Source organism: Jaculus jaculus, chromosome 3, assembly GCF_020740685.1.
Source record: "Jaculus jaculus isolate mJacJac1 chromosome 3, mJacJac1.mat.Y.cur, whole genome shotgun sequence".
Taxonomy (NCBI): Eukaryota; Metazoa; Chordata; class Mammalia; order Rodentia; family Dipodidae; genus Jaculus; species Jaculus jaculus.
In genome coordinates, this window is record NC_059104.1 from 28280574 (window position 1) to 28296393 (window position 15820).

A 15820-nucleotide genomic window follows, 5' to 3' on the forward strand; every position below is an offset into this window, starting at 1 on the left:
GGGTAGAACCCATGGAGTGTGAGAGAATAGCTAGCAAACATAGTGAGGTTACCAGAGGTCTCAGATATGCAAAGGAAAATGGCCAATGGGAGAACAACTCTGGCACATATCAGACCCTTGTCAAGTGAAGATAGCAACATCACAAACCAGAGGAAAGAAGAGAATCCACAAATGTCACTAAGCCCTAGCCTCAATGCATAAACCTCCTATTCACTTTTCAAATTCCAAAAGATCATATTGGATTTTTCCTAAGAGTAATCACAACAAATTGATCTCTCTTGTTCCCAACATTAGTATGTCTTAGCACTGGAATTTTGTGAGAAAATAAAATAGGTAATGAAAGAAATATCACAAAATATTATTATTTTTGTAATAATCACTATTTAGCTATCAAATAATACAGACATGTATAAAGGTTTCCCATTTAAAATATTAAAATATCACATTTCAATTAACACTTGTAGCAATATTTATGTAGAAGGGACATTATGTACATCTATCTCATTGCCTTGAGTAATTTTGGTACACTGATAGAATGGTTTTGAAAATAATTGCTATTCAAATATACATCATGCTTCATTTATTTTCCTGTGTTATAATGTTTAAAGTTGTTAAGAACCTGCTGAAACATGGCTACTGGAAACTCTAAGACAAAATATCTAAATGATGTTTTTTTGTTTTTTTGTTTTTCCCCCTAGTGGAGAGTCTCATCCCTGATGTGCCCAATCATAGTAGGATTATGCATGTTTTCCAAGGTTTCACAAATTGAGACATTACAGAACACATGAGTGACTTCAATAAATAATATTTTATTCACATTTTCATTATTTTCAGTATTGCTTTAGAAGCTCCCTTCCGTCTTCTCACCAAGATTGATTCATGAATTCACATACACACACACAGAAACACGCACATGTATGTGTACATGCAGGTCCAAATGCATGTGGTCACAGAAATCAATACTTGTATCTGGGGCTCAGTGGATAAAGTGCTTGTTATGTGAGTATGAGGATTGGAGTTTGGATCCTCAGAAACCACATAGATTTTTTGATAATATGCCTATAAGCAGAGATAGGGGAACCCAATGCGAGCTGGTCAACTAGACAAGCTGAATAGGCAAGATATGGGTTCGAATGAGACCTTGCCTCCACAATTAAAATGATGATCAACTGAGGAAAACACACAAAGTCATTCCCTAGCTTCCATGCACACGTGCCCACACACAAGCAGAAATGCATAACACACACACACACACACACACACACACACACACACATGTCATAGTAAAGGAAATTCCATATTTAAAAAAAAGTAATGTTTGAATTAGAATGTGTCTCATACTAAGTAGAACAAGCAAAGTTGCAAATCTATTTTCAGCATTAGAAATAGTTTTACATCAACTTTTAATCTAGGAATTGAAAAGGGAAATATTAAGCCTTTCACTTGCCTTTCTGAGAAACATTGTACCCAATGTTATAAAGCAGCCACAGATAAGGAATGAAAGGTATACTTAAAGAAAACTGACAGCTAATAAGTTTGAAAAAATGGTTTTGATTCATTGTTTCACCATGTTAGCTTTTCTGTAAATAAAACAGAATTAAGAATGAATCACAAATTGTGTTGTTGCATTGCTTGTGAAAAATTCTGAACTTGCTTTTAAATTTTTGCTCTATGTGCTTCAGATTTATGAAACAGAAGGAGCTTTAGACATTTGCTCAATGTTTGCCTTTTGATCATTTATCTGTAGCTCTCAAGTGGATTTATAGTGGATACGGATGTAATCCACAACCAAGTGGAGCACCACTACACTCTCACAGATAAACAGATGAGTTGGAGCTTATCAGAATCTGCATGTGGCTTTATAAACTCAGAGTGAATGAAAGTGTAAGGTTTAATAGGGATGTATAAATCATGACGATGGAGCTGAACATGATAGTGAAGGTTTTCAGATTGCCACAGCAAAACAAGGGATTGAAGCTTAGCAGGACTTACCTTGTTGAACAAGTTGTGTCAGCCGGGAAGCACATCCCATGTTCAGTCTTGGTATTGCACATTAATTTCTTCCAGTTTCAAAGATCAGTAAAAACTTATAAACGCTAAGTAAAGCTTACATTAATTTTGTGATAGTTTAGAAATCTCTATCTTAGAAGCCCATAAAGAAAGAAGCTTAAATCTTTCTAAAAATCCTCCAAAGATAATGTTTTTTTTTTCCCACTTAGATATGCATTTTCTCTTAAGTAATAACTAAGGGCATGGTGGGTAAATATTATGAGATTTGTTTATCAAAACTAAATATTGTCAATTGTGATATGGGATTATTTTATGTTGGATAGATCAAAAAAAAAATAACTATCCCAGGGCTGGAGAGATGGCTTAGTGATTAAGCACTTGCCTGTGAAGCCTAAGGACCTCAGTTCAAGGCTCAGTTCCCCAGACCCATGTAAGCCAGATGCACAAGGGGACACATGTATCTGGATTTCATTTGAAATGGCTGGAGACCCTGATCCTCCCATTCTCTCTCTCTGTCTGTCTCTCTGCCTCTTTCTCTCTGTTTGTCTGTTGCTGTCAAATAAATAAATAAAAAAATAAACAAAAAAATAATAAAAAAATGACTATCCCAGTAATTTGAAAGACCTTGTGATTAATTTTATATTAAATTTGCCTAATTACCTTTGCAATTCATTATAAAATGGTCTTTTATTTGTATGATTAAATCCTTATGTAACACACCAATTATATTTTTTAAGCATGTAAACTGAAAAATATACTGTAAAAATATGCCTTTATAGGAAAGAAGTGCATAAAGGAAGCATGAGGTGGTGAATAAGGTTCAAAGTTCTACCCCCATCTATAAAATTGACTAGTTGGTGTCAGAATATAAACACCATGTAAGATGGCAGATGTAGCTCACTTCAAAAGGATTTAACGATGCCTACTTGCAGCATAGTCTATCTGAAAGACAGGCCCAACGGTCTCCCATTACTTTCCAGGGGATAATGCCAAGCAGGGCAGCACAACCAGTTCTTGTTTTCTCAAGGACCTCCAGGGACATTTGGGTCCTTTAGAGTGCCTTACTGACTTCCCTCATCCCTATCCAGCACCTCTCAGTACATGAACTGGACATATATGAGGGCAGGTAAGCTGAGTCACATGATGTGGACCCACCACCCCTTTCTTCACAAATATATAAGAGCAAGGTGTTTTCTTTATTCTCTGGAACCTAAGCTTTATTTGTAGAACCTAACTATGTTCTTCTGTGATATGCTATCCACAAAATATATGTCTCCTCCACAAAATATCTGTCTTAGCGTCTATCAACCAAACCCAGAACAAAATCTTTTCTTTTTTTAATTTTTATTTATTTATTTGAGAGCGACAGACACAGAGAGAAAGACAGATAGAGGGAGAGAGAGAGAATGGGTGTGCCAGGGCTTTCAGCCTCTGCAAACGAACTCCAGACGCGTGCGCCCCCTTGTGCATCTGGCTAACGTGGGACCTGGGGAACCGAGCCTTGAACCGGGGTCCTTAGGCTTCACAGGCAAGCGCTTAACCGCTAAGCCATCTCTCCAGCCCCAAAATCATTTTTGAGTGTGTAAAAATTGTATAGTAAGTTGCCTTGTAATATCTTTAAATCTATTTTGCTTATGGTATTTGCAATGCTGTACAGTTAAATATATATATTCTCTAAAATATTCCCCAATGTCTTTCACAAATTGTGCCATAAATGAATGTGACCACATTAAAATATATTAGTTCATTATGTAGTAGTAAGGACAAGTTGTGCCAGAAGAAAAAAAAGCAGAAAAGATTAGTTTTGTTTATATATTGAGATAAATTGAAAAGTGCAAAAGTATTCTACAATAGTACTAAAGAGCCTTCTGCATTATTTCACTTACTCTTTTTATGCTTTCTGTCTTGACATATTGTGTGTGTGTATGTGTGTGTGTGTGTGCACTCGTTGACATTCCCTTAGGCTATTTATGCTAATCTTAAGAGCACTATTTATTCAGAATTCTTATCTGACAAATGCACATTCACATCACATTTGTCTTTAAGCTTAGCAACATTTTAATAGTGGTAAATAGAAATATTTCCAAGAGTAATTGACTGCCATTTTCTAATTATGCTTTATTCTATTACTTTGTTGAAAAGATTTTTACTGATGCATGTAAAATATTCCAAAGGCAAAAGCCATGTTTTTTAATTGTTTTATTATCTTCCCTCAAAGGCTTAGGTTTTGTTCCAAATCTTTACCCCTGGACAAATGGTGTCGAACCAAGCTAACCCTTTGTATTTTTAGTTTTTAAAAGATGTTATTAACATAAATTTGGAAAATATTCCTAGAATTATTGTGACAGTAAAGTTTATTTAAAATACTTAGTTAAAACTCTGCTATTGGGCTGGAAAGATTGCGGAGTGGTTAAGGCACTTGCCCATAAAGCCTAAATACCCAGATTCTATTTCCCCAATACCACATAAGTCAGATGCACAGGGTGGTGCATGCACTGGAGTTCGTTTGCAGTGGCTAGAGGTCTTGGTGCTCCCAGTCTCTCATCCAATCTACCACTTTCTCTATTTTAAATAAATAAATAAATAAAAATTTAAAAAACCCTCTATATGTACACAGATGTTTTGTGATGGTTGTTATTTCATGGATAGTACAAAAAAATCTAAACAAAATACATAATACAAAATTAATTTTAGGTGTTTGGAAACATATCTTTTTCATACAACATCTAATATGAAGAATGTTTTTCTGAGGCAAATGTTAATGGTATCATTTCTCTTATTCCAATCTCAGCATGTTTGTTTTATGTAGAAAAGCTCCTGATACTCTGTGTTAATTTTGTATCTTACTATTTGTTGAAAGCAATTAATATCTCTAATAGATTTCCAAAGGAGTCTCTTTTGTATAGAATCATATCAATTTGACTTCTTCCATTCCCACTTGCAACACTCTTATTTGTAGCTTTTTTTCTTATTGTTCCAGCTAAGACTCCTGCATTATAATGAAGAAGAATAGTGGAAGTGGACATCCTTGTCTTCTTCCTAACTTAAGTAGAAATGCTTCAAATTTTCCTTCACTTAGAGTATTGTTAATTGTACTGCAGGTTTCTTATCATATATATAAATTTTATTTCCTTATTTGAGAGAGAGAGAAGGGGGAGAGAGAGAGAGAGAGAGGGAGGAAGGGAGGGAGGGAGGGAGAGAGGGAGAGAGAGAGACAGAGAGAGGGAGGGAGGAAGGGAGGGAGGGAGGGAGAGAGAGACAGAGAGAGAGAGGGAGGAAGGGAGGGAGGGAGGGAGAGAGAGAGAGAGAGAGACAGAGAGAGGGAGGGAGGAAGGGAGGGAGGGAGGGAGAGAGAAACAGAGAGAGAGAGGGAGGGAGGGAGGAAGGGAGGGAGGGAGAATGGGTACACAAGGACCTTCAGCCAATGCAGACAAAACCCAGATGCATATGTGCCACCTTGTGCAAGTGCCTTATGTGAGAACTGGGTAATCAGACTTGTGTCTTTAGGCTATGAAGGCCAGCACCATGACCATTAAAACATCTCTCCAGCCCAATATATTCTTTTTGTAAATATGTATATATTTATTTGAGAGAAGTGCAGGAGAGAGGCAGGTAGAGAGAGGCGAGGCATGCCAGCACCTCTCACCACTACAAACTGCAGACATATGTGCTGCCTTGGGCATCTGGCTTTATGTGGGCACTGAGGATTCAAAATTGGATCCTTAGGCTTTGTAGGCAAGAACTTTAAGCAGTAAGCAATTCATCCTGCCCATCCTAATATATCCTCATTAAGTTGAAATATGTCCCTTCTATTCAACAACACATATTGATACCATCCTTTCCCTTCTCCCTGACCCTTTTTTGAAGAGGACTTTCTAGTTGGGGATGCAGGTCAAAGGGACTTTGGGCCATGCACTATGATCGGGGAGAGGGACTGTTTCTGTGAAAATGTCCCAACTTGTACCTCTAACAATCTTTCTGCCCCCAGTTCCACAAAATTCTCTGAGCCATGCTGGGATCACTTTAAGTCGAACTCAGTGATGGACATTTAGGAGCCTCTGGATCTCTGATCTGGTAGGTATGGAGCTTCCTCAGTGTCTAACTCCATCCCCCTTACTGATAAAGCAGCACTCTTGTTTGTTTCCCCAATTCCTCTGTGGTTTCAGCTGGAGCCAGGGTAGAGTATACCAGGTCATTTACTCCTTGGGTCCAGTTCCCATATGTAAAAGAGAAGCAGATTCTCCAATGAAGAATGTCATCAGCACTGGTTAAATGGGATAAACATTATTGATTTAGAGAAAATTATAAGGGTTTAGACCCTTTTGTACTGTAAAGTTAGTAGGAGCTTGGCAATGGAAAGCAGAATCATTATCTGGATATGATTCTGACTTGTTTCCCAGTTCCAGATATAGTTTCCTGTCCACTGGGTGAATCTGTTAGCCAATCCAAGAGCAGTTGGTTCCCCACCATGGCTGTGGGCCACTATTTCACTTGTGTGAGTGTTGCTTCAGGTTGCTTGCTTCTGAGTCACTTAGACCTTGAGTTACTTGGAGAGATTTGGCCACTTTCCCCCAGAAGCTCATGTAGTGTCATCCAACACTAGACAGGCTAATTGTCTGGGGACTGACTCTCCTCCAGATTTGAACCAGGTCTCTGATTGGTCCCTGCCATCAGCATTTGGTACCTTCAGCAGTAGGGTCTTACCATTAACCACTGTTGGGTAACCAAGTGCTCTGACAGAAGTCTGTCTTGTTTATTTAGGGAGATCTAGTAGGTCTCTCTGATGAACTGCTCGTTGTGGATGTAGACCACATCTTGGTACAGGGAATTACAGGTAAGCAACAAGGGAAAAGAAAAAAAAAGAAAATGACAGAGAAGAAAAAGAAACAGGAGAAATTTGAGGCTAGGCTTCATCTCACCCTTTCCAGGGACCTATGATTCATTGCCCCCCCCCCCAAGGTTCTTTTGAGGGTTCCACCTTTTAGCCTGACTTCCAGGATATAGAATTCTAAATAGAATTCTATGATACCAGCTCAATTTGGGTTCAGTTTTGTGTCACATCCCCAACTCTATGTACTTCGTCTAAGCCTCAAGATGCTACTCAGTTATGTCATCAACATGGGCTGATCCGGGTGAGGAACTGCAGGCGAGTGAGATCGTGCAACAGTTGTCTTTCTGTGATTCTGTGAGTTCACTTAGAATGATCCTTTCCAAGTTTGACCATTTTTATACAAATTTCAATGTGTCTTTCTTTCTTACTGCTAAGAGAATTCCATCATGTAGATATTCCATATTTCGGTTATCTATTCATCCAATGATGAGCACCTGAGTTGATCCTAGTTTTTAACTATTATGAATTGAGCAGAAAAAATATGATGAGGAAATATCTCTGAACTGAGTGTGGAGCATTTAGGGAAAATTCCCAGTAAGGGAATTATAGGGTCTGCTGGTAACTCTGTATGCATCCTTTTCAGGAGTCTCCATATTGATTTCCACACTGGTTGTATAAGCTTACATCCCCACCAACAGTGAATGACAGTTCTTATTTACCCACAGCCTCACCTACATTTGTTTCCATTTGATTGTTTAATGTTTGCTATCCTTACTGGAGTAAGGTGGCATCTCATATTTGTTTTAATCTTCATTTCCCTAATGGCTAGGGATATTGAATATTTTCTTAAGTTTATGTCAGCCATTTGCAATTCTTCCTTTGAGAAACCCCTACTTAGTTCTCTGCCCCACTTTTGGAGTGAACTGTTTGATTTTTTTTTTTTTTATTTCTTTATAGATTCTAGATATTAGGTTTCTATTGGTGGTATGGCTGGAAAGGATTTTTCTCTCATTCCTTGGGTAATATATTGGCTCTGCTTATGGTATATTTGTCTGTGCAAAAGATTTTTAGCTTCATGAGATCCCATTGGTTGTGTTCTTGTTTAATTTCTTTGGCTACTGGGGTTTTGTTTAGGAAGTTTTTGTTGTTGTTGTTGTTGTTTTGTTTTGTTTTGTTTTGTTTTGTTTTTTCCCCAGTTCTGTATCATGGAGACTACCTTCTAGTTTTTCTTCTGGTAGCTGAAGAGTTTCAGGTCTTATATTGAGGGTTTTTTTTAATACATTTGGAGTTGATTTTTGTGTATGGTGAAATGAGTGGTTCTAATTTCCTTTTTCTGCATATGGTCATCCAATTTGTCCAATACTATTTGTTAAAGATGCTCTCTTTTCTCCAGTCTACATTATTGACAACTTTCTCAAACATCAAGGAGCTGTTGCTGCTTGTCCCAAGGTCTGGGTCTTCAGTTCTGTTTCATTGGTCTATGTTTCTGCTTTTATTCTATTTCTTTGTATTTTTTGTCACTATGGCTTTGTAACATAGGTTTAGATAAGGTATAGTGATACCACTAGAGGTGTTTTATATATGTTGAGGATATGCTTGGATATCCAAGGCCTTCTGCATCTCCATATAGATCAGTAGCTTTTCTGTATGCAAAGGACAAATATACAAAGAAAGAAATCAGTAAGGCTGTCCCATTTTCAATAGTAATGAAAAATACCTTGGAGTAACAATAACCAAGGATGTGAAAGACCTATATAATAAAAGCATGAAAACACTCAAGAAAGAAAGAGAGGAGGTCTTGAGGAGATAGAAAGACTTCCCATGTTGCTGGATAGGTAGAATTAACATGGTGGACATGACAATTTTACCAAAAGTAACATATAGATTTAACACAATACCAACAAAAATGCCAGCATCATTCTTCACATAGATTGAAAAAATGATCTCAAAATTCATGTTGTGACTTCCGGTCAAGATGGCGACCGCCTAGCTGCACTACAAACAACAAGGGAAAAAAAGGTAAGTATTCAAGGGAAATTAGGAACTTTTGGAAGAGGGAGGGCACAGATCCAGGTAAAAGAGGGAAGCACACACACCCGCGACCCACGCCCTGCCACCCCGCCCGCCGCAAATCGCCGCATTGGGCGCAGCCCGGCACCTCAGAGGCCCGGCGCCCTGTGCGCACCAAGCCCCACGCGCCCCAAAGGCCCGCATGCACCCCACAACCCCTGCGCCCCACGCCCGCGCACCCCCGCCCCCCCAAGCGCACCCCTCCCCCCCAGCACGCCCCACACTCCCTATCCACAAGCAGAGGCGCAGCCGGAGCGAACCAAAGCTTCCCGCGCCCCGGGCGCCCAGGCCTGCCCCGCGCCCCCCCGCCCCCCCGCCCCCCCCCCCCCCGCGCGCCCCACGCTCCCTATCCACATTCAGCAGGCATGCCCCAAGCGCCCCACGCCCTGGGCGCCCAGGCGTGCCCCGCACCCCTGCGCCCCCGTGTGCCCCAAGACCCCCGCACCCCACCAGCACTCGCCTCGAGCCCCCCCCGCGCGCCACGCCGCCGCCCCCGCCTCCCCCTGCACGCCCAACGCTCCCTACCCACACGCGGCAGGCGCTCTCCAAGTGCCCCTGAGGGTCCCGCGCCTGGGCGCCCTGGTGTGCCCCGCGCCCCCCCGCGTGCCCCGAGACCCCCGCGCCCCACCCCCGCGCTCCTCGAGCCCCCCGCCCCCTGTGCGCCCCACCCCCGCCACGCATCCAGAGAGCCCCACGGTGTCCTGCAGCGTCCCGCAGCGTCCCACGCTCCATCTTACCTCAGCGTGCTCCACACCCCCTGCAAGACCCGTGACCCCTTTGACCCTCTCCCCTACGCGACCCGCCCGGCCCCCATGAGTCCAGAGCACCCCGCGGCTTCCCGCAGCATCCTGCACCGCCCCCAGCCCACCCGAGCGTCCCACGCTCCTAGCCGTCCACCCTCCCCACGCACTCTGCGCCCCCACCCCCACGCGACCCGGAGCATCCCCGCTCTGAGCCCAGTGAGCCCTGAAGCGCTCCATGCCCCCCCTGCGCCCCGCCCCCGCGCCTCCCGCCCCTCACCCCACACGCCCCTTGTCCCACCGCCGCACGCGGCCCGGGCACCCCCGTAGTCCCGAGCTCGCCCCTGCGTGCCCAGGCGTGCCCCGTGCCCCCTGTGCACCACGCCCATGCGTCCTGTGCCCCGGAGTGCCTCAGCATACCCCGCCCCCCCTCCACATCCTGCGCCCCACGCGCCACCCCCTCAACCCCCCGCAAGCCCCACCCCCCCCGCGCGTCCAGAGCACGCTGCGGCATCCCTTGGCATCCCGCACCCCGGTGTGCCCCGCGCCCCCTCCCCCAATGCGCACCCTGCGCCCACACCGCGCACCCCGCACACCCCCCACGTGCCCTGTGCCCATAGACCCCCGTGCCTCCCACAAGTTCCTCCGCGCCCCCCTGCGCACCCCGTGACGACCCGCGCGCCCCGCACTCCCCCTGCGCCCCCCAGGTGCCCCGCACCCTGCCGCGCCCCGCACACCCCCCTGCATGCGCACCCCCCCGCACCAACAGCGTGCCCCTCGCCCCCAACTGATCAGAGCACCCCACGCACCCCGCCCATCCAGGGCACCCCACCCCGTGCCCCCTGAGCCCTGCCACCTCCCGCACACCCCATTCTGATTGCCCAGTGCCCCAGCGCACCCCGACCCCCCCCGCCGCGTGCCCCACTCGCTCCATACACACCATTGCACCCTGCGCCCCCTTCTGCCCACCCGCCCACGCACCCTCTGCACATCCCGCATGGCTGTGCTCTGATCGGGCACCCACCAGTCACGCCTGCCAGCCTGCTGCACTGAAGCTGAGACCTCCTACCTCGCCCTTGTTCTCTGATCCTGTGAGTAGACCAGCCACATGGTACTCGGTTCACAGGCCTGTGGGGGCCACCCCTGCCATGAATAGGAGGCTGCCAGATCCCCTGCTGCTGTGCTCACATCACTTGCCGCCAGTCAGCTTCTGCTGTGTCCTGATTCTGTACACACATCATCTGACTCTGCACTACAATTGCATGTGCAGCGGGCCCACCCCACAGCAAGAGCCACATAAGTCCACACTGAGTCACTAGCGCCAGCGCAGCTGCCATCCCCTACCTGTACATCGCCACCCATCCACCACTCCCCTGAGGCGGAAGAGCACAGACTGTTTACAGACCCCAGTGTACCCAGCCAGAATCTAGGCACCTTCAGGGCTTGCTACCTCAGTCCCCTTTCAAGCTCAAAGGCAGGCAGCTTAGGTGCATTACTGGGTGAGAATTCAGGCAACTTTGGTGCCCCTGCCAGGCTATAGGTAGGCGGCTTTAGCAAGACTGAGCAAAAACCCAGGCTGCTTACAACTGCCCCAGGCTGCCTTGGATTCGCATTAAGCTAGATCCCAGACTGCTCCACCCACCTACCTGCCCATACACTGACATGGGTAGACCACAGCGCAAAAGAAATAACACGAAAAATAAAATGGAAGAAAATCCAGACAGATCACCCACTCCAACAAGGATCACAACTAACCAAAACATAGAAGAGTGTTTAGGATCAGAACATCAAGTGGAAGCAATGAACAATGCAACCCTGACCAAACTACTGCTAGAACTGACAGGAAAGCTACAAAGGATAGATAATCGTATGGATGCTACCATCACTAAGCTAGAGCAATATGATAAGACACTGGAAGGAATTCAAAGAGAGCTAAGAGAGTTGAGGGAGAGTGAAAAAAAAAGAGGACCTTAAAAATCAGCTGGCCACACTAAATGAAAACATAAAGAAATGCAAGGATGATTTCCAAGAATCAGCAAGAAAATCAGAAAATGAGACAAAAAGGGAGCTGGACAAAGCGATGGAAGTGATACATAGGAAAGTAGTAGAAAATGCAAACTTAATTGAACAAGTCCAAAACTCACTAGAGGCTCTCAAGAATAGAGTCAGCGAAGTGGAAGATAGAAATTCTGATCTGGAAGACAGGATGGAAGAAACATTTCGAGAGTACAAAAATTTCAGTAAGTTCAAAAGTTCCTGTGAACAGAACATGAGAGAATTGTGGGATACACTTAAACGTCCTATTATCAGAATCATTGGAATACCAGAAGGAGAAGAATTTCAGACCAAAGGCATGGAGAACTTATTTAACACAATAATTGAAGAAAACTTCCCCCGTCTCTTAAAAGAAAGGCCCATCAAGATTCAAGAAGCAAACAGAACTCCTAACCGACTAGACCAAAGGAGAAACTCCCCAAGGCATATTATCATTAAGACTTTAAACATTGACACCAAGGAAAAAAATCCTAAAAGCAGCTAGGGAAAAATAGCACACCACTTTCAAAGGAAACCCCATCAGAATTACTTCAGACTTCTCAATGGAAATCCTGAAAGCTAGAAGGGCCTGGAATGATACTCTCCAAACTCTAAGAAACTATGGCTTTCAACCCAAACTACTCTACCCGGCAAAAGTCTCCCTTATAATAGATGGTGAAAGGAAAACTTTCCATGACAAAACTCAGCTTTAAAATTATATGAACACAAAACCAAACCTACAGAAAGTACTCCAGGAAATTCTCCACAGAGAAGAAACAAATAACCAAACACAAATGCCTACAAGAAGATCACAGCAACCAAACCCAGAGTAGATAGAGAAAAAAAAAAAAAATTAAATTCCATGAAAATGCCAACACACCTCTACCACCACAACATGACAGGGATCAAATCAAATCTCACAGTCATCACCCTAAACATTAATGGCCTTAATTCACCCATCAAGAGACACAGGCTAACAGGGTGGATCAAAAAAATAGACCCCTCAATCTGCTGCCTTCAAGAAACCCACCTTACCACTAAAGACAGAAACCTCCTCAGGGTGAAAGGGTGGAAAACAATATTCCAAGCAACTGGGAATAAGAAACAAGCAGGTGTAGCTATATTGATATCAGATAAAGTTGACTTCAAACCAAAAACAATCAAAAAAGACAAAGAAGGCTACTTCCTACTTGTAAAGGGAACAATCCATCAAGAGGATATTACAATCATAAATCTGTATGCACCAAACACAGGGGCACCACAGTTCATAAAACAAAACCTACTTGACAATAAAACAGAAATAACCAATAACCACCAACACCATCATAGCTGGGGACTTTAACACACCATTATCAGTAATAGACAGATCATCCAAACAGAAGCTCAACAGGGAAGTAAGAGAGCTCAACAAAACCATAGATCACTTAGACCTAACAGACATCTACAGAACTTTCCATCCCAAATCCACAGACTACACATTCTTCTCAGCAGCCCATGGAACATTCTCTAAAATAGACCATATACTGAGTCACAAAGATAGCCTCCACATATTTAGGAAAATCGAAATAATTCCCTGCATGATATCAGATCATAATGCTATAGTCCTAGAAATCAACAACAAAAAAACCAACAAGAGCCCCAATGGCAACTGGAAACTGAATAGCACACTCTTAAACAATAAATGGATAGTGGATGAAATAAAAAATGAAATTGCAAAATTCCTGGAATTGAATGACAATGAGAACACATCATACCAAAACTTGTGGGACACAATGAAGGCAGTCCTCAGGGGAAAATTCATAGCACTCAATGCCTTCATAAAAAAGACAGAAAGATCCCAAATCAATAGCCTAACCATCCATGTAAAGGCATTGGAAAAACAAGAAAAATCCAACCCAAAGAGCTCCACAAGGAAAGAATTAATTAAAATCAGAGCAGAAATTAATGAATTGGAAACCAAGGAAACAATTGAGGCAATTGACAAAACAAAGAGCTGGTTCTTTGAAAAAATAAACAACATTGACAAACCTCTGGCCAATTTCATCAAGCAAAAAAGGGAGAGACTCCAAATTAACAAAATTCAAAATGAAAAAGGAGAGATCACAACAGACATCAGTGAAATCAGCAGAATCATCAGGACTTATTTCAAAAACCTCTACTCCACAAAACTGGAAAATGTGGAGGAGATGGATAAATTCCTGGATGCATATCATCTACCAAAGCTAAACTCAGAGCAGATCAATCACCTCAATGAACCCATCACAATCAAGGAGATTGAAAAAGTAATAAAAAACCTCCCAAAAAAGAAAAGTCCAGGACCAGATGGATTCCCAGCCGAATTTTATCAAACCTTCATGGAAGAAATCAAACCAATCTTCCTAAAACTGTGTCACACAATTGAAGAACAGGGAAAGCTACCCAACTCCTTCTATGAAGCTAGTAACACCCTAATCCCAAAACCAGGCAGAGATGCCACAAGAAAAGAAAACTATCGGCCTATTTCCCTAATGAACATAGACGCAAAGATCCTCAACAAAATACTCGCAAACCGAATCCAACAACACAGCAAAAGCACTATCCACCTTGACCAAGTGGGATTTATCCCAGAAACACAAGGGTGGTTCAACATACGAAAATCTGTCAATGTAATACACCACATAAGCAAGCTTAAACATAAAAATCACATGATCATTTTGATAGATGCAGAAAAGACCTTTGACAAGATACAACATCACTTCATGATCAAAACATTGGAGAGAATCGGCATGGCCGGTTCACATCTTAATATAATAAAGGCAATATACAAAGCTCCAAAGGCCCAAACAATACTTAATGGAGAGAGACTGGAGGAATTCCCATTGAGATCAGGAACAAGACAGGGATGTCCTCTCTCATCTCTGCTTTTCAATATAGTTCTGGAAGTCCTAGCCCAAGCAATAAGGCAGGAGAAGGAAATAAAAGGGATACAATTTGGAAAGGAAGAAGTTAAGTTAGCGCTATTCGCTGATGACATGATTGTATATGTAAGAGACCCGAGAGACTCCATCGTAAAACTCCTGAAGGTGATTAACTCCTATAGCAAAATAGCAGGATACAAAATCAATGCACAAAAATTGGAAGCATTTCTGTATGCAAATGACAAAGACACAGAAAAAGAAATAAAGGACATAGTCCCATTTTCAATAGCAACAAAAAAAAAAAAAATACCTTGGAATAATGTTAACCAAGGAAGTAAAAGATCTATACAACAAAAATATAAAAACTCTCAAAAAAGTAATTGAGCAGGACTTGAAACGATGGAAAGACCTCCCATGCTCCTGGATAGGCAGAATTAACATTATGAAGATGACAATCCTACCAAAGGCAATATATAGATTTAACGCAATTCCAATTAAAATCCCCACAGTGTTCTTCACAGACATAGAAAAAATGATCTCAAATTTCATATGGAAAGGAAGAAGGCCTCGCATATCCAAACATATCCTCAGCAAAAGAAATACCTTTGGTGGCATCACCATACCCGATATAAAGTTATACTACAAAGCCATAGTAATAAAAACAGCATGGTACTGGCATAAAAACAGGAGTATAGACCAATGGAATACACTTGAGGACCTGGATTTTGGGCCAAGCAACTATAGCTACTTGATATTCGACAAAGGCCCAAACAATATAGACTGGAAAAAAGATAGCATCTTCAACAAATGATGCTGGACAAACTGGATAACCACATGCAGGAAACTAAAACTTGATCCACACATTTCATCATGCACAACACTCAAATCCAAATGGATCAACGACCTCAACATAAGACCAGAAACTCGAATAGTACTGGAAGAAAATTTAGGAAGTACCTTCCATGATATAGGAATGGAAAAAGACTTCCTGAATAAAGCCCCAGTGGCTCAAGTTCTTAAATAGTCACTCAACCATTGGGATCATATAAAGCAGAAGAGTTTCTTTACAGACAAGCATATAATAAGCAAAGCCAATAGAATACCCACAGAATGGGAGAAAATATTTAGAGGTTATCCAACTGATAGAGGACTTATCTCTAGAATTTACAAAGAACTCAAAAGTCTAAATAATAAGAAGACAAATACCCCACTCACAAAATGGGGCACAGAGTTAAACA